Source organism: Xiphophorus hellerii, chromosome 20, assembly GCF_003331165.1.
Source record: "Xiphophorus hellerii strain 12219 chromosome 20, Xiphophorus_hellerii-4.1, whole genome shotgun sequence".
Taxonomy (NCBI): Eukaryota; Metazoa; Chordata; class Actinopteri; order Cyprinodontiformes; family Poeciliidae; genus Xiphophorus; species Xiphophorus hellerii.
The window spans coordinates 31,719,074-31,746,953 of NC_045691.1; the positions used below are offsets into that span (position 1 = coordinate 31,719,074).

General features: G+C 40.5%; 1 protein-coding gene across 4 annotated transcripts in view; it reads left to right on the forward strand.

Annotated features, from left to right (window-relative positions):
- The first annotated feature begins 21,783 nt into the window (after positions 1–21,783).
- klhdc8a (kelch domain containing 8A) overlaps positions 21,784–27,880 on the forward strand; it is a 54,222-nt gene continuing 48,125 nt past the window's right edge. Inside the window, exons 1-2 of one of the 4 annotated variants that reach the window (XM_032550321.1) lie at positions 21,784–22,669; positions 27,573–27,617. The gene's annotated coding sequence lies outside the window, so the exon portion shown is untranslated. The remainder of the gene's footprint in view (positions 22,670–27,572; positions 27,618–27,880) is intronic. The other 3 variants (XM_032550319.1, XM_032550320.1, XM_032550322.1) reach the window with 3 other exon arrangements.

Genomic DNA, 27,880 nt, shown 5'->3' on the forward strand with positions numbered 1-27,880 from the left:
ATTGCAAATGTTGCTTATTTTGTCAGTATATTGTTTTCAATTAAAATGTGATTAATTGTACTTAATTACAGTCCCAACAATTAACTCTCTTAAAAATGCTCATCGAGTCCCACCTCTCAGTTGAATCCATTTTTCTAGCTGAGGCTCACATTTGGCAATTTATCTTTTAAGGGATTCAGACCCAAAACATTTATCTGATAGCACAAAACAACTTTTTCAGAAACTCATTAAGTTGTTTGTGAGCGCCGAAACATTCACTAGTTATATAAAACAATCAGTTGGGACTGATTCTCCTCCTGAAAAGTCTAAATTTGTTTGAGTAAATCAAAGGTGTTATTTTGTAACAGGCGTGACATACAATAGGTGAAGTTTATCTGTTCACACTTCCCTGCTGGTTTCTCATTATTTCTGACTGGCGCTCTTTAAATTCTGTTTTCCACTGTGACTGTGTAAAAATGAATGATGTTAGGCGTCATGGTGCAGTTAGCAACCATCTGAAATACCATCTACACACACCAGCAATAATATGGAGGCAACTGAGTGACTTACTTCTGATGTCCACGTGGAAAAAGGCAAAACCACATTTGCCAACCAGCGGTTGGCATTTATTTGCCTAATTTTGCTATTTTATTTATCATGATAAATTCCAGTCAACAATGTCTTGACACCCCCAAAACTGTCCACATTGTCAGAATTGTTTCACTGATTGTTCAATGAAAGCATCAATAAATATTAATATATTTGATTAAATGTCATGACTACTTGCAGTTTAATGAGATAATTCACACTTCTTAAAGTGACCATTGTCCTAAAGAAGCGTATTATAAATCCAAACTTTTTCAAGAGCAGCCTTTGTGTTTGTAAGAGTGTTGGTGTCTTCACACCAAACGCGTTTTGAGCTGGTTTATATTCAGTCTGTTTTGACGCGCTCAAAGCGTCAAACGCTCCATACGGTTCAAATCGCGCCACGCTACCCTCTCAAAACGTGCCACGACGGCGCTCAACACGCCTCCACTTAGACTTTGAATGTAAACCAGACAAGCTTGATGCTCAAAATGCGTTTAGTGAGAACGCACCATTAGACTGGTGTGACGCACAGCTGCATCCATAGTTACCAAAAAACAGAAGCAATAAATAGTTCCTACAGTCACTTTTGTCGTTATCACTACTGTTCCACAAAATACTGTGATAAAACTTTGGGTCCATATCGCCCAGCCCTATCACCAGTCCTGAAATTACTTTGACGTTTCGCTTTTCATCCTCTCTGATCAGGTTGACTTGTGTGATGCTTCCTTTAGTCGCTCCAATAGCCGCTTTTCATAGTTTTAGAGGGAAATAAATGCAGAGTTTTTTCCACCAGGCTCATTTTTTCTCATGGATTAACAGCATCATCCTGAAAGCAGGTACAGAAGTTCAATTAAACCACAGTTTGCTGCTTTTCAAGCTTCATCCACACAATTCCCAACACCAAATAAACTCGAGGTCACTATCCGCAGGATCCATCCATTCACAAAGCAGGTGCCGACTTCCTTTACTCTCTACACATTCCATGTATAGATGTACAATTTTTGATTCAAACCTGGCTAATCAGTTTATTAATTGAGCCTCAAGATGTTGTTTTTCTCGTCGCTCTCTTTCTGTTTGGGGTCATTTGATCATGTGTTGCCATGGAAGCGCGCCCAAAAGCAGCGCTGAAAAGTAACTGGTGTGTTTAATCCGCTTCACTTGGAAAACTGGAGAGAGCAGATGAGTGGGACTGTGTTTGGGTTTAGTTTATTGTTTGGTTTTGAACTTGAGCAGTTCCAGTTAAATGTAATAAAAGTGAATGTTTTCTAGACGTTTACCTGGTAAATGCAGTGTATGTAGGCGATAAGGAAAGTACACAATTTGGCTGTCATGCTTTTTAATCCGTGTGGTCTGAAACAAAATCTCTGTCTCTGCTGGTTGACGAAGTCCATCAGTGAAGTTCACCTTACATTATCAAAAATGTAAGGTGACTCTTTTAAAAAATATAAAATATAAAAAACTCAGAGCTATGTAACTTTTCATCCTGTGCGATATTTTTTATTTTTTGTGAGCGTATTTTAGTGTAGCCTCTTCTGAGAATATATGTTTTGACTAAAATGTGTTTTTGGTTGGGCTTCCTTCCCATAGCCTGGCTCCTAATAGCTGCCATGCTCATGATTAATTGTAGATTTTATTTTTACCTGGATCTGAACACTGGCTTAATTTTTTTCCTTGTTTCATGCCATTCTTTGATCCATCGGAATAGTAGTTGTCTGTCTTCTTCCATGTCTTATGTGTGTGGTTTGCATTTTGAAGCGTATCAGTTTTTTAATCAAAGTACTTTGTTCTGAGGTTTATTATTACTCAGTAATAATAAAACCGTCGTGTCCAACATCTGCTGCCTTCATTCTTAAACAATGGCCACATGGTTGTTGCCATTTTTTTTTTTCTTTTCTAAAGAAATGATAATGATGAAAATAAATGATCTTGTTGACCGAACTCCACTATGCTTTTGCTTTGCTTAAGCTTCTGTCAATTAATTGAAAGAGAAACAACAGCATGCAGCTTATCACTGTTAGCATGTTGGCTTTTATTACTCTACTACAGATAGCATTAAAAAGTGACACACATAGCAAAATAGCTTGTCTGTATCTTCCTAGTGATGTCATACTACAGTTTTTAACAATATGCTCAATATGAATTTTGGAAGGTAACGGCCAATGCCTGAGAAAGATGCCACGTCTCCTCCGATGAGTGCTAGCGTCATGACTGAAATACGAATATTTCATGTGAGTGTTTATATCCATCACCGCCAGGATTTTTAATGACATGTGAACATGCTTATTCACATGTGATTTTAATTTCATTTCCTCTCTAACAGAAACATCACAATTGCAAAATTATTCTTTTTTAAAAAGCTTTATTGGATAGGAAAGTGGGAAGACCCACGGCAGAGGTCGCCAGGCCAGGAATCGAACCTGCGACAGCCGCGTCGAGAACAAAGGCCTCCTTATGTGGGTTGTGCTTAACCCCTGCGCCACCACAGCACATCCTAATTATTCATTTTCAACATTAGCTGAGTATCAAAAAGGGTTTTGTGCACATTGGTAGTGGAAGAAAAGGAACCTTAAAACCACAACTTAGAACAGATGACACTGATGCATCAATAACATAACCTTAAAGATGGAATCCAATGAAATATAAAGTTAATGTATTAAAAAAATATTCTAATGGTATTTTATTTTGTAAAACTTTGGATGCAAATAAATGTATGTTAAAAAAAGAAACTAACTGGAAATTGTCCCCAACTGTCTCCAATGGGACAATCCATCAGAACCAGACTTGTGTTACAACATGAAACAGAATAGCCAAACTATAATCAATCAGCATATTAACAATGCATTGCTAATAACAATGCTTATGGTTTTATGTTATGAAGCTGAGCAGCAGATCTTGGTCTTTACTGCAGGTGTGTCATGCTAAAGGAGCAAACAGTCTGGACGTGCTCATCATCTGCCACCTCTTTGACCAGGTCAGCAAGTCTGGTTTTATTGACCAGAAATTACCCAAATAATGACGCACAACATTTATACAGAATCAGTAAAACATTTGAACAAAAAAGAGGGTCTCCATTTCACATGAAACAATAAGAACTCTACATTTCCTTAAAAAGTGGTAGAGCCACTTTTCTGTTGTTGTAGGAATTTGTGAGTAAAAGGACAAAGCATTATCAAGTCAGTGACCATGTTAGCTTTCAGTTTGAACTTTAAAAAGGACCGATCACGGGGCGTGCCGTGGTGGCGTAGCGGTTAGCGCGACCCGTATTTGGAGGCCTTGAGTCCTCGACGCGGCCGTCGCGGGTTCGACTCCTGGACCCGACGACATTTGCCGCATGTCTTCCCCCCTCTCCTTCCCCGTTTCCTGTCAGCCTACTGTGATATAAGGGACACTAGAGCCCACAAAAAGACCCCCTGGAGGGGTAAAATAAAAAAAGGACCGATCACACCAGTGAAGCTAACACGTTAGCCGCTAGCCTGGCACACTGACTTTAGCGCTAATCAATTCAACAGAAAACAGACAAAGCTTCAGCTGCTAACATTAGAACAATATATTTTGGACACTATTAAATAAATGTTGATCGGGTATCAAATGAGCAAGTTTTATCTTGGACCTTAAGCGTTGCTGTAGCTTATCAAGGGCTGCATAAAAACAACATATTTCCATCAGTAAATCACTCTGGGGCAAAATAAGACTTGTAAATACAGAAGGCAGTAGAGATTAGTTATGGGCATACTGGTATTATGAGCCCACAGTGCAGTCATTAAACTCTGAGGTGTTCTGGGTATTTGATTCGCTGCAGTATTTGCTTTTAATTGAATTTAAAAATAAAGAATCATTTAGGCTGTTGTAAAAATTCCCATCACAACACGAAGCAAATAACTTTAAGTAACTTTTATAATAGCAATCTTAATAGGGGAAAAAAGCAGCTGACTGATGATTTCTTTGAAATATTTCTGTCCTTTTAATAAAAATGAGGATTTTGTTTCTCATAAGCACCTCCAATATTTTCCATAATTACCTTGAAAAACATAGGTGTAAGTCACATATTTTGTTTTCTGGGGACTGTGTGGCCACTGGTCAGCTGTCTCTGCTTTTTACAATAAAAATAATCAGAAAAGATTTGCATTTTAATACCTCTAAAAAAAAAATTTAATTTAAACCAAATCACTGAACTGTAAATGGAGTCCTGTGTGTTTTTTTTGATGACAGTTATTTTCTGGAAACAGGACAGGACACAGCAGCAGACAGCTCAGAAAAGGTGAGTTTAAAGTAGAGGTAGATCCAGCCTGGCCGTCGCCCTCCTACACAGCTCCACTCGATTCTCATCTCCCTTCAGTGCTTCGTCTGGGATTCCTCCAGCCGAGCTTGATTTCTCAGGATGCATTCCTTCCTGACCAATCAGTGACCAGAAAGAAAGGTTGTAAACGACGACGCTGAGTTTGTCCGTTGTTTCAGAACTGCACTCTGCCTACACAGGGTTGCAGTTTGCCAGTGGCAGCGGAGGAAGCGAACGGAGCCGTTCGGTCCCCGTTGTGCCGCGCTTCCAAATGTCGAGCAATTAAAGTCGGAGCAAAAGGAACATTTAAAGACATTTTATTGCTGGCAAAGATGTCATTCGTCTCGACACTGGTGGGAACGGTTGTGTACAGCTCGACCAATTCCGGGTACGCGTTACAGCACAGCTTCCTTGTAGGAGTGGGAGGTGTCCCATTACGGGGAGCGTCTTGACTTTTCATCCAGAAGGTTACAATGGACCTGAGGATAACAGGGCTGCAGGTTTGACTTGTCTTAATTATGATCAGGCTTCTTCAACAATAAGACAGAAACTGGGTAAAAACTGCATCTACCAGAGAGCTAGGAGGCAAAACCCCTTGATGTTCAAAAATAACTCTTAAGGCCCATCTCACATCCAAAAGACTGTAGGCAAAATATTTATTGGACCAATGAGACAAAGCAGAAATCTTATATTTACACATTTCATAAAAACAGTTGGACACTGGGGTGAGAATGATGGTTTTGGGCTTCTCTTCTATAGCTTTCCATAATTTACAGAGCCTGTAATTCTGCTCTGCAGCAGAAAATACTGAAGAACATCTGATATGGCTGTCAGTTCTGGACCTTAATGATCTGAAGGATCTGAAGCAAATAACCCTGTAGGTAGATCGAAAGAAGAACAAAATTAAGTTTTTTTCAGTGGCCTAAAGTCTTCAAAATAACGAGTGTGTGGAATGACCATTAGACAGCTGTCAGTGTCTATACCAGGGCTGCCCAAGCTTTTCGTCACGTGTGGCAAAAAGGCCATTAAAGTAGTTGAATATTTTTGTTTGTTTTTGTACAAAATGTTATTCTATGCAGGTGCAAAACTTAAAAAGGATTTTGTATGCTTGCTGTTTTAACGGAAAGGCATCTAGTTTTCAAATTCTTTTGGGCTCAACTCAATACATTTACTATCAGTTTGAAGAACGGGATTTAGGTCACTTTCTTGCTAGTATTTAGCCAAGTTTAATAAATTAAACAGAAGCTAATTTGGCTGCAGCAAAGTTGCCTTTTCAGTAAAAATCTCGGGATAGACTTATGTAAAACTTATTGTAAAACTTTGGTAGTGAAAAGATGAATACATTGTCTGGTACTTACATTTTTGCCATTGTATTAAAATAATGTCAGTAATAATTTTGTGCACAGATCACCACCTGTGCTGGACGGGCCAAATTTCTATCACTTTGAATTCCAGTTCATCTGTCCAAGGGCCACAAAGGACCCCTGAGCTACACTTAAATCATCATCATCATCATCATCATCATCATCATCATCATCATCATTCATGTGTTAAACAAAACAAATCTGTAAGGATGCCAATACTTTTTCACAGCACTGTGCTAATAGCTAACAGTATCAGATTTTCTACATAAACAGTGAAACATGGCAGCACTTTAACTATGGTGTCTCATATGCGTATCTTTTAGTCAATTGTTAACACATATAAATGTTTCCGCAGTACTGAGCAAAGCTACCAAATAAGAAAAATAAACTGAAGAGAAAATGTCAAAATGAGAAGTACATTTTTTTTTTCTTTTTTAATTCTATGAGGATTTAAACTATTATATTGCCAAATGCTTTTGCACCATATTGCACAGAGGAAAGGAGAATAAATCAACGGGAGAGCAGCTGGATCTCATTTAGACTTCAGTCCATTCACCTGTTCCCCCGGCGCCGTGGGAACGGAGAGGACAAAACCTCATTAACAGGGACGGAGTCCACCCTGGTGTTACTGGAGCAGCAGAGACCCCGTGTGGCGGCCAGAGGTACTGCAGCTCAGTCAGAGCTTTGATTTTCACTTTGACACTGATGCAGATTGATTGATCCAAATTCTTAATGATACAATAAAGATTACCAATCCTAAAACCCTGAACCTGTCCTCAGTCTCTATGACGCTTATATCAAGCTACCAATCTGCAGTGCGTGTGTGTGTGTGTGTGTGTGTGTGTGTGTGTGTTTGCATAACGGTCACACTCTGACTCTCCGTGACTGTTATCAAAGTCAGGCTGCCTCTGTTATCCTCATGCTGCGTCAGTCCCCCAAAGCGTTGCCGTAGATACCCAGACATCAGGCCAGAGGGGGTTTCCCCTGGGAGATGAGGCGGCTTGATGGCCGACTTCATCACAGCAGCTTTCCAGCCCAGGATGAGGCGCCGCGCTGCAAATCGTTCCCCATCAGTAGAGCTGAAGGTCAGAAACTAAAGTTGTCTGCTCTCGTGAAAGGAGATTAAATCAAAACGTGACTGGCGTTCACAAACAGCGTAGCCGCCACGGCTGTCTCCCTTGGATCTTATTTAAAAGAAGAAAAAGGAATACACATACATCACTTTGCAAACTATTCATACTTAGTTTTTTCACCTTTTGTCAAACATAATGTTCTTCAGCTGATTGGCCGACTTTGTAACTGTTTTCATGTGGCTCTGAAGGTTCAGGTCAGAGTTCAACCTGATCTCTAGTGTGAGCATAAGTGAGATGTGGAAGATTAAAAAAAATACCTGGTTTTATAATATTCTACAATGTTTTATAAAATAAATAAGAACGGCATACAAAATCAATACAAATCAATAAGGTAACTTGAAAAGTGTGATTTGACCAATATGTAGCTCTGTAGTTAGTTTCAACCAACGTCCAACTCTGATTAGCTGTTCAGAAAAAACACTCCCACAGCATGGTGCTGCCACCACCAAGTTTTAAAGTTAGCTTCAGGTTGCTGGTTGCACTTGGAACGTAGGCCAAATGATTTGATTCTGTTCTCGTCCAATCAGAGCTCGTCTTCCCCGTGTTCACTGTGTTCCATACATGAGTTGGTTTTCTTTCGAAGGTTTTATTCTATAGCGATCAGATCTGTGGAGTGGTCAACAGATTCTTCCACTTTGTCTTGTGAGTTTGAAATTGCTCTATGCTCTTTTTTTCATACTCAGATGGACTGAGCTGTGCTCCATCATTCAAAGTTTTTGATTTTCTTTTTTACTTTGACATTCGCGTGTTTCTGGTACGCTCGGCCATGTGACCCACAAGCGGCGTCTGCCAGCAGCAGCAATAGATGAAAAAGCCCACTGGAGGTTCATTTTCTTTCAAAGAACTGATTGCATCGAACGTTGGAAAAGACTGTTGTGTTGATGTTGTGCTAAAAGGAGTTAGCCTATCAACGAAGCTATTCAAGTCTAAAATAGCATCTCGGTGCTAAAGATGTAGCAGCAGCACAGAGGTCCCCAACGCCACAACTCAATTCAAAGTTTTAATCGAGTCTTCTCACTAGGAAAGTAAACTAAAGCTGAAGTAGAACTAGACCCTGCAACATGCCAATGACCCAAAACATATCAGTACATTCACCAAGAACTGGATGAAATTAACAAATGATAAGTTCTGGACTGAGGCACAGCCTAAATATAGATCTCAGTGAGATGTGGTGGAACCTGAAACAGCCGTAACATTCAAGACAACGCTCCAAACTCAAACAGCTGAACGTCAGGAGCGGAACAAACGATCTAGAGACTGGAAGAAACATCTCACTGAAGTTATGCTACTAAGTAGATAGCTACATAGCTATGTAGCTAAAATATGTAGTTATGTAGCTAAGATATATAGCTAAGTAGCTAAAATGCATAGCAATGTAGCTAAATATGAAGCTAAATATGTAGCTATGTAGCTAAATATGTAGCCAATGTTTTGTTCAATGAGTAAATAATTTTTAATTTGTCATTTACATGCAGTTGAGTCACTTTCTTTTCCAGAAATATAAAAATGAAGATAACTTTAATATGTAAGAATTGAACATTGAAGAACTTTATTGACTGAGACGTTTTAGGTTTTTCAGATGAATGCATTCTGTGAGTTTAAGGAGGTCATGGAATCTCCTGAGACTTCTCCAAAGCTTCTGCAGTATTTCAGTCATGTTCTTGTTACTTGCACAGCGACAGGGACGCAGGATGTTTGCAGACCTCTTCCTCTGACAGCCAGATCCGTCAGCCTGCGGACGTGGCTGATATTTGGATTTTATCGTCCCTATTCTCTCAGCTCTGTGTCTGTTGCATTTATTACGATGTTGCACCGCTTGTCACACTATGGATTCCAAGGACATGGAAGAAAAGACAGCCTTGGTAATGGCTGGCTCTGTCCTTTGTTCCACGGCATGCCCAGAGAAAGGAGATTTCACTGTCTCTCTAATTCTGATGCAATGTCTTATTCATTACAAGACCACTGCAAGCCTTTGGAGCGTCTCTGGTTTCTTTTTGTCTCCTAATCCCTTCAGGCAAATCTGCATCTGATATAAATTTTGGATTGGATTTTTTATTTTTTCTTCTCCATCTGATGATTCTGTAGCGTTGGATGTGGTTGCGCGCGTCTTTTAATGCGTTAAAATGGAAACCGGTCCCGAGTGTTTCCCTGGTACCTGCCTGTTGTTTCCCCCCGCTCTTTCATCGTCCCTCCGTCGTGCTGAGCAGCCTCTTCTTCCATCCGCATTTCTGTTCGTTGCGATAACCTGCCCGTTGAGAGCGCGGCGAAGGAAGGCAGGAGAGAGCGGAGGGATTCTCTCAGACAGGAGGATCCCGGTGTTTCTCTCTGGCCTGTTGCTGGTGACGATCAAGCTCCAGCAGTCTGACTTACTGTGACCTGAGTAGCATCGTCACACGTTTTCATAAATGCTTCTTTACTCTCATGCCAAATAGTAAAGACACATTTCATCAAAACAGACGGTTGTTAAATTGTGATTTAATTTATTAAAGGAAAGAAAGCTATCCAAACCAACCTGACTCAGTGTGAAAAGGTAATTGGTTCACGTGTTAAATGACTAATTGGCTACATTTTAATAGCCCGATAAAAAGCAGTCCCTTGTTCTACATTTTGTACAAAGGGTCTGGACCGTTTTGAAGTTTTAAACTGATTGGATCGGATTTTAAACAATTGCTAACGTCTGGGTAACATCGTTTAGCATGTAGCGCGCCGGCTCGACCGGGGAGGAAGCTATGCTATGTAGCTTGCCTGATACTGGGTGCTCTGTGAACAACCATCCCACAACCAACCGTCTCTAATATTGTTCTAGCTCCGACTTTAACTGCTCAATTATTGGAAGCATGGCCAACACGGACTGAAAGCTTCGATCATTTCCTCTGCTGGATTGTTAAAACTACAGGCAGACCACAATTCTAACACAGAGTTGAAACTCAACCTCATCCTTCACAACTCCTCCTTGTGTGCGCTGTTTGGCTGGGAGGAAATGCATCCTGAGAAATCCAACTCAATGGAAGAAATCCCAGACCTAGCACAGAAGGGAGATGAGAATCAAGCAGGACATTTATGACTCTCGAAAGAGTAAGAAGACTTTTCTAATGCTATCCTGGACCAGAAGTCCTCCAACAAACACACAGATGGACTGATGAGACAAAAGTGTCATTCTGTTGAAAGGTGTAGAAGACCTCTTTTTTTTTTTTTTAAAGTTGATATCAAAAGTCAAGCATGGTGGTGACAGTGTGATCATCTGGAGCTGTTTTGATCTTTCAGCACCTGGGATTGTTTGCAGCAGTTGATGGAACGATTATCTTGGTTTAGGGAGAAATTACTTTAGTTTTTGTTTTTTTGGGAGGGGGTTTCGTGTGAACTCTGGTCCAGCTACAGGTTAGCTCTCGGTTCATTTGATGTGAACTTTGGTGTGGTTCAAATGCCAAGCGGACCACAGAAAGCAGGAAGCAGACTTCAGCGCAAGGCATTCTGGGTAAATACAACCAAAGCAATCCTATGTATTGCTTGTGGTCTTTTGCCAATGATAAACCAGAAATCCTCTAAAAAAAACCGTTAAAATCTGACGCCACTCCATTTCTGTTTGCATTTCGTGAAGAAGGAAGTTGCGCTCCGTGTCTTCTTCAGAGGTTTTTGTGTCGTTTCCTCCAGTGATTCTTGGAGCAGCGCCACCACAGGCGAGGGGAGGAACAGGTTTTCCAAAGGGTTTGGTTTGATTGACACGGTGCAGTGTGAAAGCGAACCGCAGCAGTGTGAAAACCCTCTAAAACATTTATGGCCTGATCAAAAACGTGACAAGAGAAGACGTGAGTAAGGCGGTCGAACGCTTTTCTTCACCACACTGAATGGCGCTATGTTCATCTGTCAGCTCGGTGGGGTTGCTATGGGAACAACAAAGGGTCCGCTTAAGCACCAAAGACCCTCTAAATTGTTGCGAGGTCACCTTGTGAGAAGCCCCAGCAGCGAGTGAGGCGCAACACGGCCAGTTGCACCGAATGTTAGGAAACTGGTTCATCCGACATTCTCACCAGTTCACGCAGTTTATAACCTTCTATCTTAAAACTTTTCCCAAACCACTCAGCTGTCATCAGCAGATGCTCCCATCAAACATTATAAACAAAACCATCCCTTCCCCCCCCACCCGTCCCGGTAGGAGGAACTGTTTTCCACCCAGAAGCTCGGCAGAGTGCAGCTTTCCACGCTCCCTGTTTAATCAGAGGCTGATGGAGTGGCGGTGAAGCCAGGTGGAGCCTCCCTCTCTCTCTCTCTGGGAAATTAGTGCCATTAACCGATCACGTAAAGTAGCTGAAATGGGTGACAGCAGCAGCTGTACCGCCTAATGGAGAGAAACTGCAGATAACTGTGTTCCTGTGCAGTTGTGTATCTCCTCCACCCCTTCTTGTACATATGGTGTGTGTGTGGGCGTGTGCGTGTGGGTGCGTGCTCATGTCATGGTATGACAAACCTGGCCGTGTGGTGATGAGTCCTGGTGCAGCCTGGCAGGGGAACTGATGTGACCGGAGGAGCAGAGCCACTTGGAGAAACGCCCGTTGGTTTGTTTAATGTTAAGAAATATCCACTTAACACTGATCCCCGCTCCTCTTTATCTTGTTCAGGTTGGCCTTGTGTGCAGGTGTGTGTGCGTGTGTGTGTGTGCAATCAAGCGCCGTGGCTTTATTGAACGTGCTGCACTCTGCTCACCTTTCCCTCCTGTTTACTCGCTTTAATGATTACTCTAACAATGGGGGAGCAGAAGCTCGTCGGCGTGCTTTAAAATGGAAATTTGCCAGGAAGCCCTCGTTGTGTGAAGGTCAGGAGGCATGTGATGAAAAGAGAAGGGGATGGATGGGGGGGGCGGGGAGGGGTCAGGGAGCGGAGAGCGGGAGCGCAGAGAGAGAGAGGAGAAGAAGAAGGAAGCGTGAAATCCCACAATGGGTTCCGCTCAGCATCCGGAGGATTTGCAGCAGCATCTGCTTCCAGAGAACGCTGCTCCCTACCTGCACAGAGGAAATATACAAACAGTAAAACATAGTTATGATGAAAAAAATCACGGAATCACCTCAGGGTATGGAAATGACCGCATAATGTATGCTGTAGAAGTATATTCCATTATAGTTTAGCACAACTACAACTAGAACCTTCACCTTATCTTCTAAGTTTTTTGTTCTGACCTTCTTTTTATTTCTTTCTGACTTTATCTCTTTCTATCTTTCATTTCTGTCTTTCTCTCTTTCTGTTTTTAGTTTTTCCTTCTGTTCTCCTTTCTGACTGTCTTTGTTGTTTTCTTGCTTTGTGTCTCTTTCTGCTTTTCTTTCTGACTTTGTCTTTGTGTCTCTGTTCCTTTCCTTGTTTTTTCCTTCTGTCTTTCTTTCTTCATTGCTCTTTCTTTCCTTCCGTCTGTCTATCTGTCTTTCTTCCTCTGCATTTCTGTCGTTTTTCTGTCTTTCCATCCGTCTTTTTTTTTTTTTTAACTTCAAACAACAAAAAATTGCAGCAAAACAAATGCAGAAAGAAAAGATTAAAATATAAGATAATGTGTAAAACAAAAACAGAATGTGTTTAAAAAGGGGAGCAGGAAGAAGCGTAAACCCATCCAACACTTTCCAGAGGAACATCTGATCCTGATGACCCTGCCGCGTTCAGACGGAGCGGCGTGGAATAAAACCGCTCCGAGTCTAAAGGTCATAACTAACAGTTTATTCAGTTTCATCTCCGCCTGAGAGAGAAAAGCTGCTATTGTCATATTATGATCTTGCTATGCAGCCATGTATAGTTCTAAAAAAAGAAGAAGAAAAAAACATTTTAAAAAACTTCTGAGGGATTCTTTGAACCAACACTGCACTCCCACAGCAAATTACCATACAAAAGTCTCAGAGTGCGTGATACTGCAGCGCACAGAGTGGCTTCAGAAACACAGCTCTGCTGGATGATTAAACTCTGCATTCCCTCTGACCACTTCTGTGATCAAAGTGGGTGAAGTCAGTCAGTGAGGGAGAAGGAGCCAAATGTGCCTGAAGCTCATGGGTCTTTGTATCGAAGAAGCAATTTCAACACCAAAAATACACACACACACACATATATATATATATACTGTATATATATATATATTATATATATATTATGTTATATATCGGTATTGTTTTCAATGTACATCACAAAGGTTGTTTGCTGTTATATTGCAGTAATGAATGTCGAAAAGTGGGAAAAGAGTTAAGAAAACGCTTGTATTTGCAGCGTCAGAAAGATTCAGCAACTATTCAACGAGGGATTTTTTCACCATAATGTCTGAAATATGGCGCCATCTCTGGCTTAATAGCAAATATCAACTTATTTTCCCAACATAAAGTCGTCGGCGACAGCCTGGCACGTCTTACTGTGGACAAGCACAACATTTTACCAAGTAGTTTCGGTCTGCTTTCTAGTGCAAATATGTTAGTACACCTCAAATAAGACAAAACTAATTTACAAGTAACTTTTCAGTAAGGTGTAGGAGCTTGTTTTCAAAAATTACTTATTGATGAAAAATGCTACTTCCATGCAGTTTATAGGCACTGAATAAAAATACACCTTTTCTCCTCACTGTCTAAAGTTAAATCAGAACCAACTTTTCTTGTTTTAGGTCAGTTAGAATGATTTCTGTTTGCTAAATGCCAGAATAATAAAAGAATGTGTCACAGATTTATTTATTCTTATCTTCAAAATTAAATGTTAATAAATAGGATAAATGCTATCATGTATTTAATGATAGTAAATACATTCTTGTATTTACTATTTCTTTAAACAATTAGGGGAAGCTTGGAGATATTGAAGCAACATCTACATCATCATATTGACTCTGGAGGTGCAGGGCTTTTCCTTCAGACACTGACTGGTTTCTCTAATCATCCCACCAAACTGAGGAGAATGATCTGTTGGAGGATTTCCAACAAAACAAATCAGCAATCTACAGCCGACAGCGTCAGACTTACGCACTCCCTCGCTGTGCTTACAGTGAAACATGGTAGTGTCAGCATCATGCCGGGGATTAGCAATTTTTGTGGAAGAAGCCTTGTTAGAGGCAGCAAACAGGCTGGGGCAACCCTGAACACACAGCCAAATTCACTATGGCAACACTACTGGCCATAGTGGCAAGACTTGAAAGCTGATGTTCACAGACGCCCCTCGTCCAGTCCGGCTGAGACGGAGCATGTAAGCAGGACGGGCAAAGATTTGAGTTCAGAAACATACCAAAAGCAACACACAAAGTGTGGCTCTACAAAGAGTTGACTGAAAGCGAGTGAAATCAAAGGCATGCTACCGGAGGTTTGCAATACGACGCTTTGGTATCGATCCGATTCCAAATAAAAACACGATACCGATGCCGATGCTTTTTAATTTAGGTTTGATACGCTGAGCTGTTTTTGTGACTTTGAATTATATCGTTAAACCCTTAGAGCAAATGAAAGACTTTGACAAAAAAAACTAACTTTAACAACATATTAAAAACATCAAGAAAAACAACAAAACTGATTTGTGTGCTTTTTCCTCTAAGTGCAATAAAATTATAATTTGAGTGACTATCAAAACAATTTTTTTTTTTTCAGGTAGAGTTGAGAACCTGAGACTAAACGATACAATGCTCGTCTATATTATCGATATTTTGCATGCTACATCATTCAAGTGCTGCGTTGTGACTGATGACGGTTATGGATGTGCAGATTCAGGGAGGAGAGACTGTCAAACTGAGGATGTCTTTGTTTTTTCTCTTCATTTCTCAAGGTTTTCCTTCATCATTAGACACGTAGACTGACATTCTTGTATTTGCTGCAAACTAAAGCTTTTTTTGTAGCATAGACACAGCCACATCAATTACTGGACTGTGTAATGTGTTGTCCTCCCAGCAGACCCAGTTACTGGTAACCCCTCAAACATTTGCAAAGTCTGATTTGCTGCAAGTTTGCCCAGTAAAAAAAAAAAAAAAACACCTGCTGCCTAAAGACAGTTTGAGTCGGACTTGAGTTATGGATGGACCAGCAGATTCCTTTCTCGGGTCTATCTTCTTTTCCAGTGGAAACATCTGTGATGGGGAGTGACATGTCAACAGCCCAATTATGTGACTGGCCAGCTGTCATTGGCGAGTCTCCACAGTCGGCTCAGTCTGACATTCTGAGGGTTCAGAGAGACAGAAAGCACAGAGACAGGAGGAGAGCAGAGAGGCGCACAGAAATGCAGGAGGCTTGGAACATAATAAAACAGTTGAAAAGGCATATCTGATGAGCTGCAAAGAATAGATGTGCACCAAGAGAGCAACTGTGTTGGTCCAGGGCTGAAAGAAAGCAAACGATGATGCTGTAATCAGGCTAGGTCCCCAGAGGTTGGACAGCAGCGCTCACAGCAAATTGGTAGCCATCCACACTGCTGGGTTTCTGGGCCAGTGTCCTCGCGTCTGGTTCTGAGAATCAACAGGGTTGGGGAGGGAGGGAGGGAGAGGACAGGGCGGCATTTAATCACTTATCTACTGGAGGGTGTGGGTGTATCTTTTTTCAGTGGGGCTTAGAGGAACTGAGAATCTGGACATCACACAGCAGCACTGAAGGCTTTGGAAGGAGACCGGGGGGATGTACAGAGTTACCAACGCTTGGTGTTGAGACGGAGCATCCAGAAGGAATGCTCTGATCTGGATGCAGCTTGGTGGACATGCTGGGAAGCAGCGAGTTTGTACATGATTGGATTTGCGAGGAGCTGGCAGCTCCAGAACGGCCACCAGAGGGTGGGAGGTGACACCATCAGGAGTGTGTTAGAGACGTGCTACAATCTGGTAGGCGCTCAGTCCGGACGGTGAGGGGAGGCCAGCAGAAAATGAGTCGCAAGCAATGGAGATAGGATTTATAACCAGTTTAGTTAAACTTCACAGCAGCTTTGGCGGTAGTTGCATTTCCATTTGATGATATTCCGCTCAAGTAAAAAAAAACCACAATTTTGCAATTGTGGTGTTTCTGTTCATAAAGAAATGCAATTAAAATCACATGTGAATAAGTTTGTTCTCATGACAAATTATTAAAAGCCCACAGCACCACCACCTTCGTACCACTTCCTGTCGTCTCCTTCATCATTTCCGTCAGTAGCAGCAGCCGGTTGTTGATCACATGACTCGTGAAATAACCACATCTTGTGAGCATTCAGCTTCTACGTGCCACAAATCTGGAACAAACTCCCGTAGAGTTCCTTTAAATCAAGGCTAAAAACTGACCTGGTCAGAGTTGCTTTTGAACCACAAGGAATGAAACGCTGACCAACATTTTGATATGTAATGACAACATGACAATGTTTCAATTGTTGATGACTTTGTATTTTGGTATCAAAGCTCTTTGAACTGCCTTGCTGCTGAACTATGCCATACAAATAATGACTTAATATAATTTATTTATGTGTTAAAGTGTATTTATTGACTCATAAGTTTATTCCCAGCAGGATAATATAAATTTAAATCCATTTAGACAAGGACTAAATTATCCATGTCTAGGCTAAAATTGTTATTATTGAGAAAAATATGAATATTTTAGAACATCTAACATTGTTTTAAAATCTTTATCTGAAGTTTAAATGTTGACCTGTTCAAGTCAAGGTTGACCAGAGCTAGAAGAGTGAGAATGACCAGGCTTCAAACTTCTGATTACTAAGAGAATTCATTTTAATATTTAAATACAGATAATATACCAATGATGCTTTTATTGTTGCAGGTAGATGTAGTGATGTAACCCAGTTCAGTTCAGTTTGACTTTTTCAAATAACCCCAATTCACCACATATGTTGTCTCAAGGCACTTCACACAAAAACAATTCAATCACACACACACCCACCCACGCACACACACACACACACACCCCTTCCAACTGATCCTGGTTATCAAACAGTGAATTAATCTCAGCCAATTGTTAAAATCAGTTTAAAACGTTTTCTAAGGATGGAAAGTTGCTCTCCAAAGTGATTTCAATAATAATGCCTTCATAGTAACTGAACGTTTCGACTGATCAGGTGGACACTTGTGTTTAAATTTATCACTGAAACCGAATAATTCAAACTCTAAATCGTGAAGCTTAAAAGCAAAACTATGATATCCTCTGTAGCAAACCCCTGCGGTTTATTTTTACAAATTCTCTCTCTCTTCTGTTACTTAATGTCTGTGCACCTAATAAGCTTGTTAGCAGAATACTTTCTTCTCTCCAATTATCTTTGTCCAGTTGCTGCAGATTCCTGAGCTTTATGATTCTTCGAACCGTGACCCGACAATCAGCAGGCAGTGGCTCCTTTAAGCAGCTGCCTAGCAACACATGATTATGCCACAGGAAGCAAGCGAAGCAGTCTCTCGAGTTTGTTATCTAATTAGGAAATGACAGTAAACAAGAACGGTGAAGGTCGACTTGTGCACCTCCAGATGCAGAAGGATTTGTGGGAGAAACGCTCAGGAGGTTTGGAAAATCAGTCTATCCAAAAAGGATTTATTGGACTGAAACACCAGAAGTGTGTTTGAAAAACAAAAGTATCTGGAAAAGCATCTTCCTGTCAGCACCACGAGATAAACGAATAGTGATGAACTAAGGTTCAACGAGCAATTAGTTGTCCAATCTCACACATCAACCTTATCTAACATTTATCAAAAGTTTCTCAGTTGGTTTACAGTCTAGTTCTGACTTCATATGCCTAATGTTGACCTAAAAGCAACAGAAGAAAAAGGAAGCAGTTCAAAGTCTCGTGAGTGATATAGGTTATAATTTATGTTTTAATTGTGTGTGAGGGAACGACTGTGTGACCGATTTGAAATGTTTCACAGTGCCTGCTTTACTACCTCCACTATACCAGGAAACGTTTTCCAAGTTCAAACCTGCTTGTGTCAGATACAAACTCTCTCCAGCGAGTGTCTCTCATCTGTTCCTGTTCTGCTCTGAATCAAAGAGCTTCTGGGCGTCCATCCATCATCCACCTGCTGCGCGTGCCAACATAAGATATTAGCCAAACTGAACTCCGTCCTGCGGTGGAGACCGTCTGCAGCGGGGCCGCGCCTTGGACAGATCGTCATACATAGGAAAGACAAACTGCAATCTGAACTTAAGCTAACATTTTTTTTGTTTTTGGACGATTCAAGGATGCATGGGGAGGTCATGGAAACTGGAGGCAGAAAGTGTCAGCTGGGGTTTGAGCCAAACCTCCTGTGAGGTGACCACTATACAAATCCAGAATCCTTTCACAAGTCAGGCACTCCAGCTTTCACTGCTCTGTTTATGTCAAATTTATTTGTGTAGCACATTACAGCAGCAAGGCATTGTGTGAAAAGCAATAAACATTACATTTTGTCAAATACTATCATCAAAATTATCAATATGCACCAAATATGTTAATCAGTTTTCATTTTAGCCTTGATATAAAGGGGCAGTGTTATGTATTTTCTAGGCACATGGTGCCATTCAAAGCATACTCAAGGAACTACGTTTACTCCAGTAGTTATAAAAATGCTACATGTATCAAACATGACTTGAGAGAAATTTTACTTCCTTATTTAAAGCCATGAAATTGAGCCTCAAGAAACTCCTGTGCTTTCTGAAACTCCGCCTTCAGGAAGTCATCACAACATGGCTCCTCTGTTAACCCTTTAACAATGTTTTTACCAGCGTTTCACTGAGAAGCATAATGAGTCCAGCAGATGCACAGTTCCACCAGGTGTTTGTTAATTGCTGCTGACTAGTCTGAAGGAGCTGAGTGGGGGAGACACAGGGGAGGGCTGCTCTGGGAGGTGGAAGCTTGGAAACTGCAGCTCCGAGGAGGAGCTGCGCCTAGGAGGCGGAGCTAAGCCCACCCAGGTGCTTTGCACCACTGAATGGTTTCCATGGGGATGAAAGGATTTCTCTGACATGCATGAAAGAATTAAAGCAACACTCCAGGTTTGTTTTAGATGAAGGAATAACATTATAATGGGATGTAAAGATTAAAAAAAGTTGATTTTACATAATATTGCCCCTTTAAAAGAACCGAGTGTTTCAGCTGTTTTGCCGTTTAAGTTATGCTTTCAAAATGTTTCAACCACAAAGCAAAGAAGCCAAACAGTTTTTCTGTCAGTTTTAGAATGGATGTCTGTACCAATGAGGCGGAAGGACAGATCCGCTCACATGTAGAAGATGTGAGCTAAGGACTTGTTACCTCATGTAACACAGGAGAAAATCTGCTGTTTCACATGAGCGGCTGCGCTTACAATTTTTTTACTCCACATGGCATTAGATTCTAACTTTATGCAAAAAAACAAACAAAAACACAACATACTAGACTTCAGGTATTGGCCTCCTGAGCAACACGACCTAAATTAGTCGACTGGTAACAGATTCATCTTCGGTATATTCTGTTTCGGTTCTGTCTTTTCTCTCAGTGTACTTCCCCTCTCCTCCTTTGTGTCTGAACTTAAGCAGAGTGTTTTATTGGAGTTATATAACTTCATACTGACTCTTATATAATGGTACAATGAAGAGGATCAGGCTTCGTTTGAGTGCCTGGGTTGATGCAGAGGTTCTGAGATCTCACACTGCACTGGTAGTCTGTTGTTCTTTTGACAACGCTTCATGCTAAGTCATTTATGATTGCACTACAAGTATTAATGAAAAGAAAGGGATAAAATATTATCCCAGACCTCAGCCATTTTTAGATCAGTGTCAAATGCTTTGGCTCTCATGACAGCGGACAGCATTAAATGTAAAAGGAAGTACACTTTATGTCAGTTCTGAAAGTTGATGAGAAAAAAAAAAAAGTTTTCCACAACCTAAATTCAAGCACATAAAATATTCCACACTCTTTATTTATTGGAAAAAATGAAGCTGAAATGGAGAAGCCATGAGAGGAAATGCAAAGTGCCGGTTGTTCCTAAAGGATTTAGGATGTTGGCAATGAATCCAATTCACTTCACTGACTAACATCAGAACGTGTGATGACCCCAGTACCAGCTGTTTGCTTGATTTAGACTAACATTGGTGGAAATGGCATGATACTGAGGAGGAACGTCCTAAACAAAGAACCATTGCTGCCCATCCACCTGGAAAGACTTGTGAGCCCACTTCCAAACTACGACACTCTTCAGAAGAATCTGATGATTCAGCAGAGTTGCTGATTTTCCCAGGAGTGGTCGTCCAAACAAAATCCCTGCTGTGGGCGCCGCTTACACACGCTGTTGGTTCGAGTCTTCAGGGGAAGCCGCTGTGTGTTCTTGCAAAACGAAGAGTTTCTAGGAGTTTTGGTGTTCCGGTTGTAAGTCAGAGGATGACTGGGATGTGCTAACAACGTGCGATCAGACTTCTGATGTGAATACAAGCGACCTATGACTTGTTCCTCAGCCTGCTGCAACATCCAAGCACTGAATGAATCTATTTTCAGACAGAGGTTGTGCAGCACCTGAATGTCACACAATACTGAATGAGATTCTGATCATTAAAGGAGCAAACATTTAACTTTTTATGTCAGTCGTTTCTACGCGCTACGATCAAATCTCTCTAATGACAGTTGTTTATCACGGCAAAGTAGATCTACATCTACTGACCTCCATGAACAATTTCCAATATTTTATGAATTATGGAAGAATGTGCAGCTTTAGTAATGTTACTGTTTTATATTTTCTGGTATTATATAGCTTTTACCTAAAACATGTTTTTCAACCCTGGTCCCCGAAGCATGTCTTAGGTGTTTCTTGCTTCAGCACCCCGGATTTCAATTGACGGCTGATTCAGAAGCTGAACTCCAGTCAACTGAAACTTGTGCATTAAAGCAGGGAGACGTCAAAAACACACAAGACCATACCTATGTTTCCACCCAGTTGCCATGCTAATTTTAAGTTAACTTTGGAAATGTCGCAAAAATAGAAAAAAAATAAAAGTAAAATGTCACTTAGGTGTGTTTCCAACGACTGGTTTGGAGCGAATCAACCAGGCTACGCAAAGTGTATTCTTTGTCAGATGGTGATTTTAGGTTTGGCTGTAATACACAGGAAGTAGAGGTTGCACACTACCATGTTCACTTACATCAGAACTTATTGGGTAAATGGGTTTCCATCTCCTGTTTAGTGCAGTGACTCTTTTTCAGAAAAGCCAAAAACGAGAATTAAAAACCTGTTTTCTAAAGTTTTACTTCAAAATGTGAATAAAGAACGTTGATGGAAACCCAACTAGTGTGCTATGAGGAGCAGGGTTGGAAAAAACAAAACACTGACCCAAAAGATGCAAATGAAAAAATGTCAGCAAAATATGAACAGGGCAGTTGTTCACTAAAAGAACCCTAAATGTTTACTGTCTACACCTGAATGTCTCCACTGTGGGACGATGAGGTATATTTCTATTCCATTCTATTTTGTTGTCTTTAAATTGCCTTCAGGTGTGAGTGTGTGTTCATGGTTTGTGTTGCCCTGGAACGGAATACAAAGTGAATTGATTAATTACACACAGACTTGACGTTTCCAAGATTTTATTTCTGTTAATGGTGGCTACAGCTAATGAAAACTCGACATTTAGATGATAGTATTACATCAAACCAATTTTAACATAACGATAACAATAAAAACGTGTATAATTCAGAATTGGGGGCTAATTGGAAAGTATGCATAATACCTGCTTGAAGGTGATTTTCATTATTCAAGCTAGCTAGCTAGATAAAGTTTGCATTGTTGCTATTCACCGGTTTTGTTTTTGTTGTTGTTTTGTTTATTTGTTGTTGTTGTGTTTTTTTCCCCCGGGAAATAACATAATAATAAAACTTTATTATGTATCAAAATCTCCAAAGAGCATAATAATCCTGTGACCTCAGCAGAGCAGTAGACGCTCGCTCCGTTTAACGACAAGCATAATCTCTCTCTCAATTGGCAAATCTTAAAATAGTGTCAGTGGGCTCCTCTTTACCAAATATAGGTTATCCAAACACTCCGGCTCGCTCCCTCTCTCCCCGGGTTGTACCATCGCAGGCGGGGAGTGAACGGGAACTTGTGCGCCGGGAGCCGGAGATGAATACTTCATCCCCTGACCCACATAATGGCGATATATGAGGCTCGGTGAAGCGCTCCCCGCTGCAGCGGCGGCTCTCCGCGTCTCGACTCCCATCTTCCTCCGCCTGGATCCGACTCGCCTCTCCTCGCCTCTGCTCTGCTCTGCTCTCCCTCTCTCCATCTCGCTTTCCAAAAGGCAGAGAGGAGGGAGGAACGGAGGAGACTCCTGCCGAGGAAAGGGCGACGGAAACGGAAAAAGTAAGTACCTCCAGAGGGAAAGTAAATGGAAACGTTATCGCTCTCCTTGATAAGGCTCGGTTGTTATTGGCCCTTCAGCCGGCAGAAGGTGAGTGGAAGCTGTGCTCTAAACTTAGTGGCTGAGACTGACGTAATGGGAAACCATATGGTCTGTTGACACTAAAACTATTTCAAAGAATACCATGAATATGGTTTTACTTTCAACTTTAAAAAAAAAAAAAGAGTGTATTTAGTTACTGTGTAACTCAGGTTAAATGGTATAGCTAATATAAAGTAATTTATGCATTAAAAAAGTAACAAAAAGAATCACAAAACAGAATGCCACCAAGAAGATGAAATATTAAAGCAGAAAACTAAGTACTTCTGCGTGATTTAACATGTCAAATATGAAAACAGAAGGCAGCAAACAACATGAGGCAGAGAGCTGCTACTGCATTTATATTTTTTGGCCTATTGGCAAAACAGTAAGTGTAAAAAAAAAAAAAAAAAAATTAAAAAAAAGCAAACAGGATGCAGAATGCACAAACATGGTGGTGACAGTAGCATACCGTAACTGGACACATTTTATTTAAATACTGCCGGAGCTAAATGCAGAGCAAATAGTGAAATGAAATGTATTAGAGGCTACAAAAGACTTGAGACTGGGGTCAGGGGTCACCTTCTATCAGGACAGAGACCCTAAATGTACAGCCAGAGACACAACAGCATAGTTTGGATCAAAGCATCTTCATGTGTTAGAATGGTCTAGTCAAGGTTAAGCTCAGAATCTTACTTTGCTTAGCATCTTGTTTACAGATGTGATCTGATGGAGCTAGCAGAATGACTTGCAGCTTAAAGGGGCAGCATCATGCTTTCCAGCCACACAGAATCATTTTGTAGCACAATCAAGTAACTATGTTACCTTCAGTTGTTATAAAAATGTTGTATATATCAAACATGACTGAAGAGAAATTTGACTTTGTATTTTAACACCTTAAAATCAGACGCCTGTCTCTTTAAAAACTCTTCCTGAAACTCCGCCTTCAGTTTGTCATCACAACGTGTCTCCTCTATCAACCCTCTAACAAAGTTTCCACCAGCGTCGCTCTGAGAAGCAGCTCCTATAATGAGCTCAACAGATCTGCAGTTACACCAGGTGTTTGCTAGTTGATGTTGGCTAGTCTAGAGGAGTGGAGTGGGGTAGGCTGCTCCAAACTGCCGCTCCGAGGAGCAGCTTCGCCTTGAAGGCGGCGCAAGGTTCACCCAGGCGTTTTGCACAGTTGAATGGTTACCATGGAGATTAAAATATTTCTCAAACATGCATAGCAGCACTCCAGGTGCGTCTTTCACGAGGGAATAACTTTATAACATCAGATATAGCGGGAAGAAAGGTTGATTCCACGTAATGCTGCCCGTTAAAGTTGCAGCTAAATGTGACTGAGTTGAGCTATACACACTTTTCAGATTTTTATTTGTACATGCTGAATAACATTAGTCTATTATTTTCAGTATGTCAATTTTATCTTTTGGGTAAAAATGAGCTAACAAGATAATGCTGACGTTCATTATAGTACATGAAATCTCAATAAAATGCTAAGACTTATTGTGACATAACAAGAAAACGTGCTTTTAAATACATTTTCAAAACACCTTTGTGGATTTAAGACAGATTTTTTATGGTGATGTGATCATTTGTGAGTGGATGAAAAGAAAAGAGTCCACTCTTCTTCAGTTCTCGTGTTCTGGATATCGTAAACTAGGTCCTGAATGGTTCTTTGGTTTTGAAATGCCTTAAGTCTTACATTCATTTCTACCAAAACACACAACAGATTTCACACTGTAGTTTTATTTACTTTTTGTAATAAAATAAGGTCTAAATTTCATAAACTTGCTTGAGTCGACTACTTCTCAGTAATTTAAAGCGTAAAAACAAAATGAAGTTATTGAAGCGCCTGCATTTGGATGGGGAAGTGAATACTTTAAGCTCTATTGTGTATCTCAGCTTTCAGTATCCACAAAGATTCACCAGAGGCAGAACCAAGTTTAGCACAAGCAACAACCTGGTGAAGACCCATTGATTCTCTCCCCCAGGAAACACAACAGGTCTGCAGACCTCAGTTTGGCTATTTAATGTTAAAGTTTATAACAGAACATTTATAAAAAAGGTAAAAGCCATGACGTTGTTTGAGGAAACCCTCACAAAGCCCATCAGCAGCGACTGAAGCACGGTGGTGGAGGGTGATGACCTGGGCTTGTCTTGCCATCACTAAGTCAAAAATGTAATTCTTTGTATTCCAAACTATTTCTAGAGTCAAATCTGAATCTGTTGTGGATGAGAGAGAAGAGTAGAACCCACCCACCTCACTGTAGGAAGCTCTGTCAGACAGGAAGTGATGACTTTTCAAAACAAACTGTTTCTAGCTCTGATTTTGCTCTGGTTTTGTGATTTCTTCTGTTGAGGTTATAGTAGATTTAAATCATCAAAAGACATCAATGTACATCTTGATAAATGAACACAAGGTGTATTCTCTTTCTAATCCTAGTTCCACTTCCGTAAACTTAGCCTATATTGGAAAGTTGTTCTAAGAGGTTAAGTTTAAAGCTGATTGGACAGTTTATGTCGTCTGCCACGGCCTGTCAGAAGCTCACAGGCTCCTTACAGGCCCCTGGCCAAGCATGAAACCAGGATTGATGATGATGGACCTATTGTTGCAGTCTTTCTGACGGTGATGACTCTGAATATAAAGACATTTCAAGCCTTATCAGAAAGGTCACTTTACTCAATATTCAGCGCACATGCCTGACTCTGATGTGCCGCGGTTTGAGTTTGTTGTTGACGTGACAGAAGAAGAATGACATTTCTGTTGCATCCCGTCTCCCTCGGGAAGATTGGCCCAACCTTCCCGCCCGCCAAGTGGCTTCATTTTATTCCACAAATTTCAGAGGGCCATTCGGATTAGACGCAAGTTGTTTCATTTCTACAATAAGACTGAATAAATTCAGCGATTTGGTGTTTATCAAGAAAAGTTGCGATGATATGAATTTCACTTACCACCGGCCGAGAAACCTGCAATCTGTTTTGGTGGGGGAGGTTGCTGAAACAATCTTTTACGTGGCAATGAAAGTGCCACGTTTGGCACAAAAAAGCATGTAATCTGTTTGAGGTCATGCTCTAAAAAATCATAAAAGAAAAGAAAAAATGGTCATGTTTACAAATACGCTCGACATATTAAGACAACTTTTGCGTGTAAAGACTTATGTGATGAACTTATGCTTAAAGGGGGACATTATGCCATTTTACACAATCAAGTAACTATTATAAGTTTATATATATATATATATATATATATATATATATATATATATATATATATATATATATATATATATATATATATATATATACAGTACAGACCAAAAGTTTGGACACACCTTCTAATTCAATGGGTTTTCTTTATTTTCATGACTATTTATAAGGCAATAAATCCCACTTATTAACCTGACAGGGCACAGCTATGAAGTGAAAACCATTTCAGGTGACTACCTCTTGAAGCTCATCAAGAAAATGCAGAGTGTGTGCAAAGCAGTAATCACAGCAAAAGGTTGCTACTTTGAAGAAACTAGAATATAAGGGGTATTTTCAGTTGTTTTACACTTTTTTGTTTAGTGCATATTTCCACATGTTATTCATAGTTTTGATGCCTTCAGTGTGAATCTACAATGTCAATAGTCATGAAAATAAAGGAAACTCATTGAATTAAAAGGTGTGTCCAAACTTTTGGTCTGTACTGTATATATACAGTATATCAAATGTGACTTAAAAGAAATTTGACATTGCAAATGCCTTGAAATTGGGCCCCTGTCTCTTTAAAACCTCCTGCTCTTTTTGAAACTCCGCCTTCAGGAAGTCATCACAACATGGCACCTCTGTTAACCCATTAACAACATTTTTACCAGCGTTGCTCTGAGAAGCAGCAACTAGAGTGACCTTAACAGAGGCCCAGGTGTTTGCTAATTGCAGTCATACTTTGGGATTTCCTCATCTGCCTGCTGATGGATGCCGCTACTGACATCTGAAGGCAAACAGCCAGGTTAGGGTTAATACTAGGTTTTTATTGTATTTTTGTAAATGCAAAGAGTGTAGGAGAAGTTTGGAATTATGCAAAACGTTTGAGAGAACATTCTAAAATGATCTAATTGCTTTTATTCAAAACAGAAAAGCACAAAATCTTTCCCATTGATGCTAATATATTATAGCAAACTGACCAATACAGTTGTCCATAACATATTTGTTGTTATTTGGATTCGTGTGTATGTAAACTAAACCAAAAATATAAACTGAACTCCGGCTAAATGTAGTGTTAAATTGTGTCAGAAGGTATGAAAATCTCATAATGTTTCTTGTCAAACTGAAGCCGGTCTCATGAAGCGCTAAGAGACTGTTTGTCAGCAGGTGTACATTCATCCTTCTCAAGTTATAGGAATGAAGAAATAAATTGTAGATAAAAATTTGAAGATGAGACCAGTTGGACTCTTTAGCAAGATGTTGGTCACGAACTCATCGGCAAGGAAACAAAAGTGGACACCCCAGATGATGGTTGCTTCCAGCATCTGGTTTGTATTTCATATCAATAACATAAGATATGTTTTGTCTACTGTGAAAAAATATTGACGCGTTCAGTGCTTCTCGTTCCGGTTGTTGTCCGACAGTTTTTATGTCCGCCATTTTGTGCTGTTGAGAAAACGTGGAGTTGCTTTCACACTCATCAGGTTTGTGTTGGCGCTAAAGCGGGACTTTGGTTTGACGTGCAGCCCAGAGCGCTAAAGCTGTGGGGAAAAGAAACGCTGCAGAACGCAGCAGGGAGGCATTTGTCTTCATTTGTCACTATACGATCACTCCACCACAAACATGGAATTCTTTATTAGTAAGTAAAAATAAATGATAAAAAACATGATCCAGCATCTGTGGCACAATGTTTATAATGGCCCATTTTCTGCCTTTTCTTGTTTAGGTAAAGAAGGGATCAAGGCTCACCAGGGCTGGATTGAACCTGAAGGTACAGTGTTTTTTGGGGGGTCTTTTACCCTGCTTCACCTTCCCATCCTCTCTTGTTTCAACCTATATTGATTACTTGTGTCCACACACTCATGAACACAATTTGAGCCAATTACTATGCGTAGTGTGCGATGGTTGAGGGAGCTAAATCGATACCAGCCTCATTCTAACATTATCCTGCTCGTTTGCTCGTGGGGAGGCCTCTCCCTGTCAGTCTTTGAAAAGAAGTTGAAACCCAACGCTGTGTCTGCGTGTGTTGTTCAG